Source organism: Cnephaeus nilssonii (genome assembly GCF_951640355.1).
Source record: "Cnephaeus nilssonii genome assembly, chromosome: 8".
Taxonomy (NCBI): Eukaryota; Metazoa; Chordata; class Mammalia; order Chiroptera; family Vespertilionidae; genus Cnephaeus; species Cnephaeus nilssonii.
In genome coordinates, this window is record NC_137079.1 from 68458610 (window position 1) to 68479670 (window position 21061).

The 21061-nt window shown below is 36.8% G+C and overlaps 1 protein-coding gene across 2 annotated transcripts in view; it reads left to right on the top strand.

Moving 5' to 3' along the window:
• Positions 1 to 21061, top strand: part of PCDH9 (protocadherin 9) — a gene marked incomplete at its 3' end in the record, with an annotated part of 937782 nt that overhangs the window by 909349 nt on the left and 7372 nt on the right. The window lies entirely within an intron of this gene.

A 21061-nucleotide genomic window follows, 5' to 3' on the forward strand; every position in this document is an offset into this window, starting at 1 on the left:
TAACAACAGCAAAAAAAGAAACAACATCAGAAATAAAGAACTTTGTTCTTAGGTCATCCCATTTTAAAATTTCTTCCGAAGTAATTTTTCTGGTTCACAGAAGTATCTGGTCCGCAGGGACCCCACTGTTTACTTTAAGTCGGAGGAGAAAGAGCATTGCAAAGGGACAAGGGGCTGTGGCTGTGCTGTGAAGAATATGGCACCCCTGCTGGTCCGGCCTTCATGGGGGGTGCCTCGTCCATCATTTTTACCTCTGTGCTATATTGGTGTACAAAGGGCTTTGCAGATTTCTGATGTCTCCTGCAGTTAATGTCTGGGACCAAGTTAAAAATAAAATCTTCATCCTATCCTTGGACAAACATTCTGAGGCTATTACACTGTTCTGGTGCCTAAAAAATCTACACACACTACGTGTTTATTTCTCTTGCCTAAGATAATAGTTCATGCGTCTTCTCTTTTTTCCTTTACCCTGTATTTGGTGTTTCAAGTGGAAAGATGTGCTGGTAAGAAAGTCTTCCTTGTAATGGGAATCCTGTACATTTTAATTATATCATAATTAAGAGTCTTTGCAGTTGTAAATATAAACGAAGAATCTGTCAGAATCAATGTAAGAGAGCAAATAATGCCATAGGAGAGTAACACTCGAACTGCATTGAAAAGAGCTTGTCATCACATTGAGCAGTGACAAATATCCCTGTTTAGTTCTGTAAAAGAGCAGACTTAATAAGTACATGTATTCTCACAGATAGTAATATATATGTAAACCTTTCCTTAGAGTTGTCCTAAACAACAGGTGATTTTGCAATGCATGCTGCCCTTCCTCTCTGACTTGTCTTCCCAAAAATGCGTTTCCCATGAAACTGATCCAAGGAGCCACCTCTGCCAGGAAGCTTTTCCTGACTGCTCCTGCTCCGAGGGCCCAGACCTCAGTGCTTTTATGCCATGTGGGTATATATCTCTCATCACTTTTGCCTCCTTACCTGTTGACTTGTAACTTTACTTAAGAGACTGTGAGTCCCTTGAAGTTCTTTGCTTCCCTCGCATCCAGCTCTGGGGCCTGCACAGTCAGTATTTACTGAGTGAATAGGTTAGCATAAATCAATAAACACCTGGTGAGGTCTACTGATTCAAGAGTTATGAAAGAACTCTGCAGGTTGTGTTTAATGAAAGGGCTTGGCAACATTCTCTTTTGACAAAGCAGAAGTTAGTTGGCCAGCCACTACGTCCATCTATAACACAACACACATGTATTCCCAACAAACTGCCTAGCCTTTAGAGGTGAGCCTCGTTTTTGTTCTAGAATGGTATCCTCTGTGCTTAAAATATGGTAGTCAGTTCAGGAACTCTCTTATGCTGAGGCTGCATGTGATGAATAGAGGCCATTTGTACTTGGACAGATAACATACAGCAGGGATCTGGTTTTTAGAGAATTGTATGAGTATGTACATTTTTTCCCCTCCCGTGAAAAACTATGGTTTGAAAGCCTTTGAGATCTATACTCTAACAGGACTACACCAGGAGAGTCCTAGAGAACTTTTTCGGGAAGTTATTTCATCCTTGATCTTTTTAGGTGCAGTTTTGTTGATCACATTTCCCTTCGCGGGGAGGAGGGTGGGAAAACAAATGGAGCACTGGCAACAAGTCCACCCAGTGGGCCGTCGTCGCCTCACGGCAGGTGTTGGCAGAAAGGATGAGTGTCTGAGACATGGTAAATGTGCAGCACGGGCAAGTGCTTCTGCTGCTGAATGTGCTGCAGGACATGCTGAGGCAGACACTTGTATAGACAACTGCTTCTAAATATGTCACCGTATCAGCAGGAAGCAAGGTCTCCCCACTTCTATTTTTCAAGTCTGAAAACGGGTCCCTACGAGCAATTATGCGGTAAATTAGCAGACATCCCGAATAAGCAGCCAGTGCCAAGCTACTGAACGAGAGGATTTTAAAGAGCAAAGAAAAGCAGGAAGAAACTACCCGCATCCGCAGCGAACAGACGTCTATGATCCCTGCCATGGGCAAGTGGCGTGGCGTGGGGGGCCGGGGGGAGAAGTGACGGAGTGCAACGTTTCTCAGGCGGTCCTGCTATCCAGCATTTACAAAGTGTTTTTACTCCTCTAATTGGGTTATGTTTATTTAATTAACGCCGGAAAGATGCAGTTCAAGTGTTTAATAAAATGTTTACATTCCGATCAGCTACCAGATGTTTTTCATCATAGATGTTGTGAAGTTATACATTTTTTTCCCCTCTAGAAATTCAGTCCTTTCCTGTAATAAGTAATACCTGTTTCGCTTCAGTAGACGGTGGCTAAGATGAGAAAAGAAAATTCATATTTATGGCTCAGTCTCTACCATTTACGAAAGACCTTCATTTTTATACTCTCAGTCCACCTACCTGGGTAGACTTATATCCACACACCCTCCACAGCACACAGGCACACACACAGGCACGCACTAGTCTATGAAGAGCTAAGCAATAGCAAGGCGTCCTTTGGCGGCCAAGGGTTAAAAAGGGATCCCTGAGCATTTTATTAAAAGCCCATTCCATGTCTTAGCCACAGGGAAAGACGTGAGAGAGCATCATGAATCATGGTGTCCTTCCTCAGCTGGAGACATTCTCCTTAGCAAGCTACACTCTCTCCAGGGAAAGGGACCCGGAAAATCATTGAACATACATTCCTCTGGGCAACAGTGCTGAGAGATGGGAGTGGCGAGCGGAAGGGGGATAATAAGTTGAAATTATATACTTGAATTCAGTCTGTATGGGAGGCTTTCAGAATCAGTAGATAATAACCTTCCCCCCCACACACACCATTTTATCTAGCTTTTCTACATTCCTGTACAAATCAGAATAGTTGTTAAGCATTCAGAATCTACCCATCACAGTTAGTCACATAGGCAACTATGGCTGTGAGCTTTGACTCAAAGTCACAGTTAGGAAATTACTAAAATTACACAGATTAGTTTGTGGAAAACCGATCTCTATTAAATGATGTATGTTTTATGCTTTATTAACTATTCTCTCTATCTTCTTCCATTAGTACTTTACACATTCCTAAGTGCCTACAGTCAACACAAAAATATAGAATTTTCTCTGAAAACAAACTATTGTTAAACTTACTTTCCTGAAAATGAGAAAAGAAATTAATAAGAGGAGGTGTTGCTAGAAAATGACATATGTGAAGGATTACCAAAGCTGACAAATTACAATATTAATTAATCTTTTAAAGTGAGGTTTAAGATTTCCTTGCTCAAGGCATGTTCCAGTTTAAAAATGAACATTCACCTGTTAGGCCCAGACTCTGAGAAAATATGCTTTGATATTTCTTTGAAGCTCAATTCAATGCCTTTGTCTAAGGGGGAAAAAATCATATCTTGACTTCAGAAATCACATTAAAAAACTAAAGTGCTTACTTGTGCTGCTGCTGTCAGTCATCCTCGTCACACTCGGTGACTGTCCTCAATCGAGGCAAAAACCCATTCTCAGTTAACATGGATCAATTGGAAGGAATATAAACCACTCCACTGCCCTGAAGACACAAATGTCACCTCTCACACAGGTTATTTGAGTGCTCAGTAGGAATGGAGAACAGCCTGGGAGGGTTCTTGATACAGAGGAGGTTTGGTTATAAATTTTCTGTATTTTGTATGAAAAATAAATGAAATATGTAATTAAAAGTGACATATAAATGTCTTACCTTAACCATTGCCTTATCCTATGTAATAAAGAGGTGATATGCAAATTGACCATCACTCCAACACACAAGATGTCTGCCCCCATGTGGTCAAAGATGGCCACCCCCATGTGGACACAAGATGGCTGCCACAAGATGGCTGGCAAGGGAGGGCAATTGGGGGCAATCAGGCTAGCAAGGGAGGGCAGTTGGGAGGGACCAGGCCTGCAGGGGAGGGCAGTTGGGGGTGACCAGCTGGCAGGGGAGGGCAGTTAGGGGCAATTGGGCCAGCAAGGGAGCAGTTAGGCATCGATCAGGCTGGCAGGGGAGTGGTTAGGGGGTGATCAGGCTGGCAGGCAAAAGCGGTTAGGGGCAATCAGACAGGCAGGCAGGTGAGCCATTGGAATCAGGCCTAAACAGGCAGTCAGACATCCCTCGAGGGGTCCCAGATTGGAGAGGGTGCAGACTGGGCTGAGGGACACTCCCCCCGGGCACGACTTTCATGCACCAGGCCTCTAGTTTACTCTAAATGACAACATCCTACATCTAAGTCACTTCTTTTTTTAAAATTTATTTTTATTGATTTCAGAGAGGAAGGGAGAAAGAAATAGGAGATAGAAACATCAATGATGAGAGAGAATCACTGATTGGCTGCCTCCCACACCTGGGCATGTGCCCTTGACTGGAATCAAACCCAGGACCCTTCAGTCCGCAGGCCAACGCTCTATCCACTGAGCAAAACAAGCTAGGGCCTAAGTCACTTCATACTTTCATAATTGTTTTCTTCTGATGCTGTTGAAGTGCTCGTGAATTTAAATGGTGTGAGCCCACTTACATGAACTGACCTGAACCAACATTATTTATGTCTGAAAAATGTCTTCAGTGGGGTTTCTGTAATTACACAACCAGAGGATAAAAGTAATAAATGATAGTAACTTGGTAAAGCATTTTGTTCAATGCTTCAAAAATATTTTGGAGAGATAATATATTTCTGGCTTTGATGCGAGTGAATCTAAGAAGATTAAAAACTAACTGATGAATTTCATGCAACAACTAATTATAAAGTATCCTACATGCATTTTTGATACCTGATGAGCTCTTTGAAGGGTCAGACATGTTTTATTAATATTTTCAACATTGATCTTTAATAAGTAACTAAAGGCTTATTAATTATATGTCAGATGATGCCAACTCAGTTCCAAGTAGTGTGGAAAAATACAGATAGTTTTAGAGAGATGAAAGACACAAGCATGAATAAACAAAATTAAGTTCATTTTAGAATTCTCAATTGTGGAAGACAGGGTACAAGAATTTGGATCTATTGGCATTATATCTTTCATTTTATTTTTATAGTAATTATGCACCACTATTACCTAATACACTTACCCAGCCAACTATGACCCTCATGATAACTTGATAGTAAATCAGGTTTTATAGTTCATCATTTTAGAGATGCACATAAGGTACAGAGAAATTAGATAAGACCCCCAATGTCCACTCCATAAGGTGCTCAGAAGCAAGTCTAGAGCTCTTACATTACCCTGCCTCTTACAAGAATATATTTTGCTTATATACACAGTTTATTTATTTATTTATTTATTTACTCCTGGGTTAATATATTTAAAGGAATGACTAACATGGTGCATTTATAAAAAAAATGGAAAGTCTTGTGAAGGACACAATAATATCACTTGTTTTTCAAAGTTCTATACCATGTGGTATCATATTCTCCTGTTTATAGAAGCAAGCTTCCCCAAACCAAAGTAAAAGCAAATTTATAAAGAATAGTAGTCTGTTACTCTCCTCTCCACCAAATATAAAATAAGATGTGGCTTTCTCGTAGAGGACAAGGAACTTAGGGTAGCCAAAACACCAAAAGCACCCCTGATATCAGGATTCATATTGGTCAGGTTATGGGGTTGCTTGGAGGTTTTTCCTTGCATCCAAAGCAAAGGATACGCATTCCATTCTTAGAACTGTGACTTGGTATGACTGTTTCAAAGTTGGGTAAGGCAATTCTTCAGGCTATTTCTAGGGCTTTGCAGACAAAAGAGTGTCTCAATTGTTTGAACAACAATTATATCAAGTAAATATTATTTTTAACTTTTTGGAGATAAACACTAGAGAATTTTTACAGAGACGGAGCTCAGTCTAATGGTACTGCACTTGTCGAGTAAGAAAGGGCAGGTTTTCAACTAAGGCGGTACGGTGAGGTGGGGTGGACAAGGGGAGGCCTTTGTTTTATAATTTTATTGAAGTATTTTAATTTAAAATCATTACATTTGTTTTATCTACAAAGTTTAAAAATTAAATATAATTTCATGATTTCTTATTAATTTTACCCACAGCAGTATAATTATCATGAATTAAAGATGTATTATGCATCTATGGAATTTTCCTGGTATCAATGGGTGTTAATAAGATAATGTAGATGACATGGCTGTTAACCACAAAGGTTTTATAATTGGGAAAAATGAAAGACTAGAGTATACACCATCAGGTGGTTACATACCTGTAAGTGGGAAAGGATTGATAATTATGTGTTTAAGTTTTATCCATCCATGGCCTGGCTTAAACTGTATGAAGATGTAATCAAGGTAATACAGGAGGAATATAATTTTCTTGTCATGGTATTTAGAGCAGACTAGCTGAAAATGTGAGAAGCATGGGGCTGGTGAAAAACAAGGCTATTAGAGTTTTCTGAATGTGAAACAACCGGAAACTGGACAGAGGTTTGATAGAGTAATGAGAGGAATAATGTACCTGAGACATATTACAAGGAAAAAATAAGGCTCAGTTCCTGTCAGATTTCTGAATAAGAGGTTGGAATGATCTGCCAATTTTGCTTCATTACAGCTGTAATGAACCTCTGATTCAAAGCTATTTCATTCTAATTCAGTCCTACTCCATGGATACAAGATCACGTAGTTAAACTAATTCTCTAACTTTTTTCATCAGTGTCTATCCAAAACACTTGTATTTATTAATAGCAACCAAAAGCCTTATTCAGCTTTAACATTTGTAAATAAAATGGGTGACCTCTCACTAATATATTCTTGGATCAAATATATGGGACAGGAATAGTGACCCCATAGAAAATACATACAGGTGCACAATGACCATTCGTAAGTACCACTTTTTCTAAGTAAATCATATATAATAAAGAGGTAATATGCAAATTGACCATCACACCCTCACAAGATGACTGCCTACAACCAGGCCAGCAGGGCGGTTAGTGAGGGACGACCAAACGACTGAACAAGCAGGCTGCATGGGGCAACCAGGCCAGCGGGGGCTGTGAGGGGTGACCAGGCCGGCAGTGGGGGAGGGGGGCAGTTAGGAGTGACCAGGTCAGCAGAGAGGGGCAGTTAGGGGCAATCAGACAGGCAGGCAGGTGAGCGATTAGGAGCCAGCAGTCTAAGATTGTGAGAGGGATGTCCGACTGCTGGGGTCCTGGATTGGAGAGAGTGCAGACAGGGCTGAGGGGACCCCCCCCCATGCACAAATTTCATGCACCAGGCCTCTAGTTCTCAAATAAGAAAAAAGAAACATCCTTGTATTTCTCTAAATGCAATAAAGGAAAATCATAAATTTAACCTTGTCAACTTCACTTGTGGAATGAGATCACAGAGTTTAACTCAACATGAATGTTATGTCTGTCCTTAACAAGTTTAGGCTTCTGGTAACTTTTTCTTCCCCTGTATCATTGGATAAAAGCCACTCATCACATGTCCTGAGACATCATAAGTACATTTCCACCTTACTGCATGGAAAAAGAAAGAAATCTTCATTAACCTGAAATCAGGGCTTATCCTTCAAGTACTTATATATCAGTTTTCTGAATAATAATTATCCCTTAGAAAAAAAACAGAAAATACAAACACAGAATGGAAAGGCAAACATTTCTTACATAGAACTAGAAGGCGCTAGGGAACACATTGCAAAAATACACATGAAGTTTGCACTACAGATACCCTCCCTGGTTTTTTTTTTTGGTCCAAAATTTGACTGCTGCAGTAGATTTCTAGTGAAAGTTATTATCTCTATCATACCAATAAATGACATGTTTAGGAGCTGTACTAAAGGCACAATATTTGTAACTTAGTCAAAGTGGAGATATTGATGTTTAGTTTCCCAGAGTGCTAGTGAGAGATAATAGATGCTCTAAGTTTGTATATCTGTTCAGATTTTCTCATTTTCACCATGAGGAAATTTTCCAGATCCTAATGACCAGCCCAGAGATATTGGTGGCTGATAGAACACTACAGTGGTAAACCTGTCACTTTCGATCTTGGTGAATTATAATCAATTAGATGTTCTGAATAATCCCAATTTACAGACAGCATATTTCTGAGCTTAAAGCTACTTTGTTCTGTTTGCTTAGGAAATTTAACTGTCTGTAATATTTCACCTTGTAATCAGTTTTTCTGTGCCATTCTTGCACCATTATGCCGGTCATGCTTGTTTAAATTATCATTATTAATCTAAAATTAATGTCCTCTGTCAACAACAGAGGAGCAGCAGGATGCATGACTGTTTTTAGAATTTAGAAGTTCTAAATCATGGCCTAGCCCTAAGGCGCTGTGTGACCATTGCCAAGTCACTTTACCTCTCTGAACCCATCTCACCTAATGAAAACGATGGGACTGAGGGAAAGCTCTCTCCTGCCTCTCTTGGACAATTCTAAAACAGCTCGTTCTATCTACAGTATTCACAAGTATATTTTCCATCTTGTGAGGGGGAGAACACAGCAGGATAGTGGAGGGAGATGGTGTATATCACAGCCTTAGTGGTATTCTCACAGATGCCAAAGGAAAAACCCAGCCGTGCATGTTTTATGTGGTCTTTCATGGTTTGCTGTTCTATTGTGTTAGTCCTCTGCTCAAATCTCTCTTTTCTTCTACTTTATTATCCTTCTTAAGGAAAAAATACAAAGAAAGCAGAGGAGCTCAGTCAGAGTTGTGACCGAAAAGTAATCATAACCACAATTTAAGAGCAAAATGCCATCATATGTATGCATGTGCAGTTCAGTGATACAACTTTCACTGCACTTGCTGGACCAAGATAGTGAAACCCAGAGGGGAGAGACCCAGTTAAAACAGCGATTCTGCCAGTCATTCCTCCTGAAAGTGCGAGCTGATGCCCCTGAGTAAACTGCTGCGGGTAACAGGAATGCCTGTTCTCTCCACTCCCTCATGCTTCCTATAATTTGAGCAACTTGACATGCTGAGTGCACTTCAAGGGTTGTTCTGACTACACCTGAATGTTGCCTTAAACATTCACTTACATGTAGTTAAGACATGATGCCACCCTGGGTTTCAAAAATACAAGTTCCAAATCAAAACAAAACCAATCAAAGAAAGACAAAATAAAAATTGATTTATCATTAAAGAATCTCCACACTGACCATAAATTCTGTACTTTAGAAGCAATAATTCAAGTTACAAGAGTGAAACCAAAGAAATAAAACTCTAATTTCTTAAAATGAAACCAAGCAACTCTTTGCTTCTTTAGTGACTCAATGATTTTTATTTTATTATTTGTGTTATATTATTATTATTACTATTTGTAATCACTATCTTTACACACACACACACACACACACACACAACTTCAATTGTCTGTTATTGCCCATAATCCACTCACTATTCTGGAATTGTTTCTTATAATAATTTAGCAACAAGTACAAGTGTATGCAGCTGGTTAAAGTGCAACTGTGGACTCCCTCTCAGAGAACATTTTATTATAGTTCCTTTCCTAAAGTTAATTTTTGAAGTAAAGCTAAATGTTCTAGAAAGGTATTGGTGTGTGTGAAGACTCTCATTTAAAATGTTTATTAGAGTTCACTTTCCTTATTCTCCTACCTAAGCCAGGCATGAAACCCCAGAGGACTGTTGGACACAGAGACCAGGGTTTTAGGTATCTTGAGAATCATTCTATCTATAATAATAAAGGCTTAATATGCTAATTAGACTGATGTCTTTCCAGACGACCTTCTGGATGAAGCCAGGGCTGCGAGGGAAGCCCGGGTCCCGGGTGCCAGAGGGAAGCCGGTGCTGGCAGCCACGGGAAGGAAGGCTTACTCTTGCATGAATTTCGTGCATCGGGCCTCTACTATATCATAATATCACCTGTACTGTGATTCCTGTCAAGAAAGGGAAACACTAAATATTTAACATTTGGAAATGCATTAATAATTCTTACTCTCTTTATCTTAATAGTTTTGTGAAAATTATATATTTGCTTTTCAAGGAAACTCATAATGTTTCATAGTTCACAGTAGAGGAACTTTTCTATTAAGTGTCACTGGAATAATTAAAAAGAGTAAAGTGCAAAAGAACCAGAGAGTTCTACCAGCCCATCGTTTTTGGAATCCTTCGGGACATAAAGTATATAGGGCTTTTTTTATGCATCTAGTTTTGTTAGCAGTGCTTATAATGAACATATATGCATATGCAAATGAAACTAAAATGTCCACTAAATCCTAATTATGAAATCATTGGATGTACTTCAGGAAACTCATGTTATTCATTGCTAGAGCACATAATATTCAATGTCCATATAGCATACTTTCCTATCTAAAAATACAAGTTCTTGAATTAATAAGGACTGTCTGCATGTAGTCACTAACAAGTATGCTGTTAAATGAACAGAGGAAATGTGCCCTGTGCCTTGTTCTCTAATGATATGAAGGAAGCAGATGGCTCAGAAAAAGATGTGTCAGTACAAGGTGGTAAATCATAAACAGGGACAGATTGCCGCTTACCTCAAATCCAGTCTCTAAAACTCACTAAGTGCTGCCACTCAAGTTGAACTTAAATGTGTCAGGTTTTTTATTCATGCCTTTAAATCCTGAGACATTGTCCATATATGACAAACTGAGTTGTGGCCATTTTCACAATCAATACTGATTATCTCAGCCAAAATGATCACAGGTTAATTTACACCTGCCATTGAGATAACCAGAGGTGATGGAATTGGCTTGGCCTCCTCCATTCCTTTGGTACATTTTGGTTGGTACTCGAATATTTTGATCCAGGAATGTATTCTCCTGGAGAGAATTTTTGTTTTTATAATTCCAGCATATCCTTCAGAAAAACAGCAAAAATAATGTGACACTAATTTAAAATCCATTCCAAATAACAACAATAATCACACAATTGATGCTCCCCAAACTATAATATATGGATCTGTTAATGCAATTTGGGTCATTATATCAGTCTCACTTATGATTCAGATCTATTAATAGTTGGTGAGGCAGTTAGTTTACAGTCCTGGAATACAGCTAGGTACAAAAGACACTGAGATGTTTAATTAGAGCAGAAATGCATAAAAGATAACAAGAAAGAAAACACCCCATAGTGAGCTGCAGTGAAGAAACTTTGAGCAGCCTGGAAGGAGAAAACACTAAAGAGTTATTTTTAATCTTATAAGGGTTCAGACAACACACATAGAGATTGCTTACCTTGTCATGTAGCAATTAGAGATAACAAGTTTTTTTAAAATTAATGTTCTATATATTTGCAAACACAATATGCTCATCTGTAATAACCATTTTAATTAAACAGACAAATGAAAACTGCTTTGAATTTCACGCATTGACCTGACCATCTTAGGGATTCAAAGGGTTCTTGGATAGGCAGCCAGCCAAACAGCACACTTTCAAACAGCATTAGCTCCTGAAATATCAGTGCTGACCATTAACCACAAATATTTTATAGAAATACAAAAATATTGTCAGTGTCCCGTCAACCTTCATCTATGCTCGGTCACCTAGATACCAACTTCAAAAAAACCTGATTTTTATATAAGAAAACTATATTTCACAGTTGTACTTTCTAGTTCATGTTTTAAAATTAATTAGAATATCAGCCCTTCACCTCCTACAAAAAGCAGATTTTTTTTTAAAAAAAATCTTTGAATATTTTATCACAAGCAGGAAAATCTAATGGTAAATTAATACCCTGTATCTGAGGAAAATCTTTGGTAGGTCTCCTGGTTCATGACTTTGGCTTTCTTCATTTTATACCGTAGAATTTGAAGAGCAGTTTGTAATCACTAGTATATATTTATTACAATTCATTTCAGGAGCCCAATCATACATGACCATGTAGCAAGCATAGCAACATCAGGTATGTGTCTTAAGCTCTGCATAAGGTAGCTGTAGCATATTCAACTAAAAGGAAAATACATATTAGTGGTTGTAAGAATAATTACCAGAAAGCAATGCTTTTGACTTAATGACAAACATTCTGAAGGAGGAGGAAATTTGGTTGGGACACATAGCTTCAAGGGAGAATGCTCAAGCTATATGTTGTCTTAAATCATCTATTTAATCCTATAACACCATTTCATCTTCTCTCATCTATATCATCTTTTAGTAAGATGAGGCTTAAAGAATGTAATTAATACTAAAATAATACTACTGTCAGCTTGGTAATTCTAAGACAAAGAGATTATGGGTAGATGGATTCATATACATGCACACCAAGTACTAACACCAACTAATTTATTAGTTATACTTGATAGTAAAATATGCTATTTGTTGGAGTTCTATTTATAGTTTATTCTGTCAGGGAAGAACATTTGGGCATATTTCAGACAGATAAAAAATACTCTTAGTGATAGATTTTGGGCAAAAGCCATATCAATTGTTCTAGATGACAACTTAACTTACAAATCTTGCCAAGAGTTCACAGATCTTGAAACCTTTGACTGTCATCTAGATTAAAAAGCAAAGGTTCACTGTGCAGTTCACATCTATTAGAGGGAAACAAACTGGCATCCTTAGCAGTATTGATAATATTTGGCAAGGGCCAGCTGTTCTGTACTTTTATTGATCTGGTATACTGAGGCACAGAGTTCAACACAAGATATGTAACAGGAAATTGGTGTTTTAACCATAGTGTCCCATATGAAGTAAAACACCAACAACACAGAAATTGAAATTTATAAATTTACTAATAATATTTACTTCCAGTGAAGATAAATTATATTAGTTATTTCATAATGATCCATGTATACAAAGAGCATGGTGCTTGGTGAGTTTATAAAATTCAGCATTTCCAATTTTTTTACTAAAATATTTAAAAAGACACTGAAATAATTTCACTTATTCTCACTAGCTTGCTTTACATCAACTCATAAGGCTGCTCTGAAATTTTAATGACATTTATTCTGAGTTGATATTCAAATAATTGGCTTACATATGGCTTATGTTAAGAGTTTTATTCCAAACCAATCACATTTGTTTGGGTTAGCAGGAGGTGACCTTGAAAATTTAGATTCCATTTGCAAGGTTACCGCAGAGGACATTAATTGGTTTTATATATGTTGATTTCTAGAAAAACAAAAACAATTTTTTTTTCACATTTGCTCTTATATTTTGTATTACAAGTTATCTTCCGTACTCATTCTTTGGTTCCCTGCATACATTCTTTGGTTCTTTCATAGTTCTTTCTAGATTCCAGGCAAAGGAGCTCTCCCCTTTCCTTACCCTTTAGGCATAGGAGTGGACATATTTTTCCTACTTTTTTAGGTCATTTCCTCCCTCACCACTCCTTACTTGTTCACTTCCCTCAGTCTACGTTCCATAAAGAATCCCCTCATTAAACTCTTTTCAATTAATCCTTTTGAGTGTCATCTCTTACGTGCCAGGACATTGAAAGTTACCCAAGCTCTGCCAACTCATGGGGAGGCATATTTTCACATTGTGATCTGATGGATGCCTCAAAGCTTTCACTACTTCAAAGTCACATTCAGCTGCCATCATGCCTCAGGCATTCATGTATTTGTACTGAAGCAGCTCTATAAAGCTCTTACTGAGTGTAGACATCCTTCCAAAGGATAACACTTAGCATTTTGGTCACTAACATGTAAGATTAATGAGCTTATCACAGTAGCCTACCACCAATTATACCCAAGAGATAGGTCATTTTGATGAGACAGATTAGAAGATAATAAAAATATATTAATTACAAAGGAACAGCAGACTAGATGGGAAGCAAACGTCATTAGCAGTAACTCCTCCAAAGAAATGATTAAAATAACCCAGAGGAAGAAAAAAAACAACCCCTCTGAAGATAAGGTCAAATTTTGCTCACCAAGAATTTATTTTTTTAGGTATAGAAAAAATGGCAGTCCATCTTCCCTGTTTTATTTTCTTATATTCACTAAGAAATTTTATTCTGAAAGTAATACTGGTTTGCCTAAGATTTTGAATGTAAATAGAGCTTAATCTTGAGAAAATTTAAGTCTTTGATTAAATCTTAAGAGTATATTGATGATGCAATACAATATTTCTATCTTAGAAAAATAATAAATTATTCGTGTTTCAAAATACAAAATTATAATGATGATTAATAAATTTTAATGGCAAATGTGACAATATTTATTGAATAGTTGGGACTCATGGTCAACTACCAATAAAATAGCAAAATGCTACAGTGAAAAACTATAGTCTCTGGCAATGGATAGCACAGGAGATATTGCAGAAAATCTCAGCAAAATTTATATAGCTATTACAAAATTCACATGTAATATTTATTATTTTAAGAGACAAATTTATCTTCAAAGACCTATATTAATTAAGTAATTCCTCTGGATTTACAAGGTGTGTTCAGAGAGATAAACATACATTTTAGGCTGAAATGGGTAATCCTATGCATCACCCTGAGAGGGCAAGATTTCTCTGCACAATGCTCTATTACACAGGTTATTTTCAATAATAAAGTAATGGCATTTTCAACAGTTCCCTTAGGAAATGCTTTCAAAATATAACATGATAACCTTGCTTTTTTAGAGTAGTTTTTCTCTATATACAACTGAGTTAAAGGAATTAATTTCACTGTGGTTTTCTATATGTAATCTAATGTGGCATATTAGCCTCTTTAAAATCACCTTTTCCCCTTAAATTTGTGAAAAGTACTTTATCTCTTATAGTTGTAAGCCACTATATTTAAAGAGAGTCTAAACTACTTTTAAGTTTTTAATATACTTCCTAATCAACGTAATTTTTTTCTAAATATTTTCCCGTTACCTGAGCATACCTGTCCCAGAAAGGGCTAATCCTGCCCAGTTATCTGTATCTCATTAGAACTCTGATTCAGAATAATTCCTAAAAATTACTTCGATGTCTTCAGGCTTTAAATAATCATTTTGTGATGTATCCTATGAATCTGAACTTCTGAAGTCATCTAAAGAGCTCTGTTGGTTACCCTGGCTGGTGTGCTCAGCTGGTTGTATATCACTTCAAGCATCAAAAGGTCTCTAGTTAGATTCCCAGTCAGGCCACATATCTGGGTTGTGGGCTCAATCTCCAGTATGGGGCCTGTAGGAGGCAGCCAATGGATGCTTCTCTCTCATTGATGTTTCTCTCTCTTCTTCTCCCTTCCTCTCTCTCTCTAAAATCAATAAAAAGTATTTTTAAAAAATAAATTAAGAACTCTGAAAATAAAAATTGAACTCCCATTTGATCCAGTGATCCCACTTCTAGGAATATATCCGAAGAAACTAGAAACACCAATCAGAAAGTATATATGCACCCCTATGTTCATAGCAGCACAATTTACTACAATAGCTAAGATTTGAAAGCAGCCTAAGTGCCCATCAGCAGATGAGTGGATTAAAAAACTGTGGTACATCTACATAATGGAATACTACGCTGCTGTAAAAAGGAAGGAACTCCTACCATTAGAAACAGCATGGATGGACCTGGAGAGCATTATGCTAAAGGAAATAAGTCAGTCAGAGAAAGATAAATATCACATGATCTCACTTATTTGTGGAATATAATGAACAACATAAACTGATGAACAAAAATAGATCCAGAGACAGAGAAGCATCGATTAGACTGTCAAATCTCAGAGGGAAGGTAGGGGAGGGTGGGGGGCAGGGGGAGAGATGAACCAAAGGACTTGTATGCATGCACATAGCATAACCAATAGATAAGGACCCTAGGGGGGTGAGGGCATTAGCTGGGGGGTGGAGGGAAAATAGGGGGATAAGGACACATATGTAATACCTTAATCAATAAAGAATAAAAAATAAAAATAACTCTATTGGTTAAAGAATTATGAAGTTTCTGAATTATTAACTTCCTGGAATGATTAATTGGTTTGATGGAATATAGGAAGTAACTCCTCCAAAAAAATTATTAAAATAACCCAGACGAAGGAAAAAGGCAATCCCTCAGAAGACAAGGCCAAATTTTGTTCACCAAGAATTTTGCTCACCAAAATTTGCTCTCTAAACATAATCTAGTTATGTTTCACTTTGGGACATTCCTACTTGCTTCAACTCCAAAGTAAGTTAACACATATTATCTTAGTGAAAGTTTATGTTATGTGTTTTTTATTTACAGTTAAGGACTGATGATTACTTATTTTCAATATAAAGTGTCACATAATGTTTTACATAATTTTTTGTTTGTTTGTTTTTGTGGGTGTTTTTTTTTTTGTGTGTGTGTGTGTGTGTGTGTTAGCCCACTAACTTGGAGCTCAGCACAAACTCTACTTTTCTTTCAAAATATATCTAGTAATTATTTATGATGTTCCAGGTCATTGTAACAGGTATTGAGGATACAGTTATTAAAAACAAAACAAAAACAGATTACATGGTTTTGTGGTGCTTGCATTCTAGGGTAAGAGCTAAACAGTTAACAAATAAATACAGTGTGCCAGGTAGTAATAAGTGCTATCAAGAAAAATACAGCTGGATAAGGGGATAGAGAGTGAGTAGATAGAACATATTATTTGTCTTTATAAGGTGGTCAGGAAATGTGTCTATGAGGGATTGAATTTGAGGATACAGCTAACAGAAGTTAGAGACTGAGTTACTCTAAGGCCAATGAGAAGGCTAGCCCAGGTACAAATAACAGCAAATGTACAGGCCCTGAGACTTCCTTAATCTTGGTGAGTTTGAGACACAGGAAGAAAGTCACTGTAGCAGAACAGGGGCAATAAAGTGGGATAAGGGAGAGAAGTTGGGGGGTATAAGATCAGAAAGTTGGGCAGGAGCCAGATTATGTGACACTCTCTGAGCCATGGAGAAGTGTGGCTTTTACTCAGATGTAGTTGGAAGCAGAGGAGTGAGGTGGTCCGCTTTAAAAGTTGCCTTAGGTTGCATAGTTCCCAAATATATGCACATCCTAGTCTTCAGAACATGTGACTATGTTATCTTACTTGGCAAAAGGGACTTTGCAGATGTGATTAAATTAAGGATTTTGCTATAAGGAGATTACCCTGGATTATCCACATGGCTACAGTGTAATCACAATGGTCCTTTGAGAAGAATTCAGGAAAAGTTGGAGGAGGTGACAGGGTAAGAAAAGTGGAGATTAGAGTAATGTGCTTTGAAGATGGAGGAAGGACACAGAAGCCCAGGAATATGGATAGCTTCTAGAAGCTGAAAAAAGAAAAGAGAATTGATTCTTTCCTCACAATTTCCAAAATGAACCATCTCTGTTGATACCTTCGCTTTAACCCAGTAAAATTTATATCAGACTTGATCCCCAGAACTTTAAGAGAATACATTTATGCTGTTTTAAGGCACTAAGTTTGTGGTAATTTTTTACAGCAGCAATAGAAAACTGTAAGTGTATTTGCTATAAAATTAATAAATATATTAGTGTGACGAAAGCCTGAAGGAGGTCAATGGGGGAAAAAAGGAGACATCTGTAATACTTTCAACAATAAAGATACATTTAAAAATAAATAAATAAATAAATAAATAAATAAATAAATAAATAAATATATGCCTCTAGTTATCAACTGGAGAATAGAATATCCAAAGAGCAAAAGAAGGGAAATCTGTTAGGAAATAGTAGTAACTTGGGCTGATGGGCTTGCAGGAAAGTAAATAGACTAAAGAACATGCTGCTTGATTGTGTAACTTGAGTAAAGAACTAATGTATTCATTGTCTATTGCTGAATAAAAAAAATCAGCAGCGTATAGCAACAAATATGTGTCATCTCATTTCCCATCTGTTGGGGAAAGACCCAACATCTAAATTCAGGATGGATTCCAAAGAACTGACTTGCAACCTTATTCAAATCCACAAGAGCTTTAATAGGAGAAACTTACATGGGCAAAGTGGCTGCTTCCAGTGGTGGCCAGCTAGGAAGAATCCACACTCCTCCCAGGACAGTATCCCTTTTCATAGAGGGTTAACAGTAAAAGCATATGGTGGGTAGTCACACAGACCACCAGAAAGAACAATGCTTTCCTAAGTTAACAGATAATATTAGGCAGGTATCACACTCCATACCTTTATTAACCTCCTTCCTGGGGACATGGCGTTTATCTTTGGGAGGCATTTCAGTCTTCTGGGTAGTCAGCCAAGCCTGAAGTGACAGAGTTAAATAGTCGCAGAGGGTTAAACATATAGTCTAACATTGCCCAGATGCCTTTGCTGTTGGAACCATATTGCATCTCTGAGTTCCTGTACACATCTATTACCTCAGAAATCCAAGTGGGCTCCCGATACTTAAAGTTTTTCAAAGTATCAGCTAAGCATCTTCTCTGAAGACTGAGGAAGAATCCATTTTCCAGTTTGTTCGGGCTTTTGGTAAAATTCAGTTCCTTGTGGTTGTGGGACTGAGATCCCGGTTGTCATGCTGGCTGCCCAGCAGCAGTTGCTCTTAGTAATTAAAAGTTGCTCTCAGATCCTTTCCATCTTCAAAATCAGCAACAGCTCACAGAATCTTTTTGTGCTTGGAATCTGCTACCTTCTGCTACCAGCTGGAGGAAACTCCTTGCTTTTCAAGGATACATATGATTATGTTGATTATGCTAGTCCCACACAGTAATCTTTTTTTTTTTTTTTAATCCTCACCAGAGAATATGTTTCATTGAGTTTTGAGAGAGAGAGAGAAACATGGATGTGAGAGAGAAACATCTATCAGTTACCTCCTATACTCGCCCTTAGCAGGAATCAAATCTGTAACGTTTTGGTGCATGGGATGACACTCCAAATAACTGAGCCACCTGTCCAGGGCAATATTTTATTCCTTTTAAATAACAATCCTTCAGGCAACTTTTAGAATATATAAATTATTAAATCTTTAAATAATTAATTTGGGGGATAAGTGAAGTATTTTCCCCAACGTTTTCAATGTTTTAATCACCTAGGAACAATCTCTATGCCCTCTGAAGACTTTGAGAAATAAAATCTCTACCCAGAGACTAGGAGAGGAATAAGGCTGTGGTTATAAGTGTCCCAGGTGAAAATTATCAGAGAACACTGGGCAAATGAAAATTCACCAGTTTATTTTTTCTCTTACTCTAATTAAATATACCTGAAATATGGGAAACAGTAAATATTGTATAAAGGCAAACAACTTCACAATATTGTGTACTATTGGCCTGGTCTCAGATTAGAAACTGAGAGTTAAAGAGGACAAATGATTATATGTCACTTCATTTTTAACTTGAATCTAAGCCTGAAAATAATTTGCAAAGAATATGGCATTCCTTAACACCTTAGATTTGCTCCTTAAAACTTGTGCATCAAATTTTTTTTGAGAAATAATGCAAATTTCAAGAAATGGAGAATAATTCAGGAAATGGCAGTCTATAAAAAAGTTTTTAAATGAAAGATCTCAAATATGATTAAAAGAAATGGTAATCCATAAAAGAAAGTACATATGATGTACAAAAATGCAAATAAGGAGTTCACATCAAGCAATTTGGTCAAAATCTGAAAGTCAATTTAAATAATCAATGAAAGCCTATCTCCACCATTACCATTCAATTGATTGCAAGGTCAAATACTAATGCTGAATAAATATAGTTATCAAAAATCATTTTCTTTTCTGCAGTTAGTTTTAGCAGATGAGAAGAACGCAGCTGATATTCATGTCATACAGAATAAAGGGAAAGATTTATACAGAAGTGCTCTTCATTTCTTGTGAGCTATAACGTCTGTCCAAATAGCAATATCCTGCCCGGCAGAGAATCTGCTGCTTGGCCTGGCCACGTGTTATTGTATTTGGACTGTGTCCATCTGCAAATGTTGACTTTTCATCCGTGACCAAGGACAGAAATCTGTATGAGGAACGTGCAAAACATTTAATCCTTGTTTACTTGTTAACCAAGGTTTTGTCAAATCCTGCTGGTGTCTTTTTTTTTGCATTCGTTTCTCAAGGTGACTGCAGATGAATTCACAATGTTGTATTTAGATACCAGCTGGAAGGTAAAGCCCTGATTAAACTATTAGGTGTTTACTTAGATTTAGAAATATAAATCTTGGTCTAAATATAGTTTCTCATTCCAAACCTAATCGTGACCTAAGTAATAGTATAATCTACAGGAACAATTGTTTTATAATTTCTTTTTGCTGTCTTAATAAAACAAATATAACATTTAAAGTTATATTATCTCAGACAAACCACAGTGATGTTTAGTTAAAAAATAAGAGGATGGTAGGGGTCATGCATCAAAATCTAGTCTTTTACTCTCAATTTCTAGATGAGAGTCTAAGAACCAGGGAATCTAATATTACTTTCACAAAGTCTATGCTAATTTGTTTGAATCTACTTTTTCTGTTTGAGGTAGCTATGATGATTATGTGACTTGAGATTTCTGGGTTGGTTCTGATTTTAGATATTTTATGCAAAAATCTCTTGAACCTAACATATGATCAAATTAAATTATGGAATGGTAAATGGAAAACATTTTTTCCATAAGGATACTAAAATTTGCCAGATCTATTTTTAAATTTAGACTGTTCACATAATTACACTTTATTATTTCATATAAAAATCTGAGTGACAATGGCACTAAAATTTATATAGTTTTTCAGTATATATAATAAGAGCAGAATGATAACTAATATTTATGCCCATGTAACATTGACTTAAAAGTATGGATTAGACATAGTATAATGAGATCTGAATAGAAATGAAGAATCAAAAGCAAATGTGGTTAATACTTACCAATATTCTCTGTTTATCATGCCAACTCATATTTGAAATTAAATTTTACATATTTAGCCTGGAAACAAATTAATTTATTTGATTTGTAATAGAAACTGTTCAATAAACATGGAAAATGATGATGGAATAGTGGGAAGTATGGGTGCCTACCAAGTGAATTTTCCTGACATTTTTTTCAGGCTGCTCTAGATTTGCATAAATATTTAGCATTAGCTTCCCATTCAAGATAATCCACAGAAATTATAAGATATTGTTATGCAGTTACACCTTGTCTCAAAAAAAAAAGAATAACAATAAATTAAGGATGAAAAAGAGCTAGTAAAAATAATAAATATATATTTTGTATTGATCACCTAGAGATATTAAAATAAACTTAAAATGTAGTGCTTGAGAATATTTGTTTCCCTGAAATTTTATTATAGGAAGGTTGATTAAAGCATGGAACAAATATGAATTTTT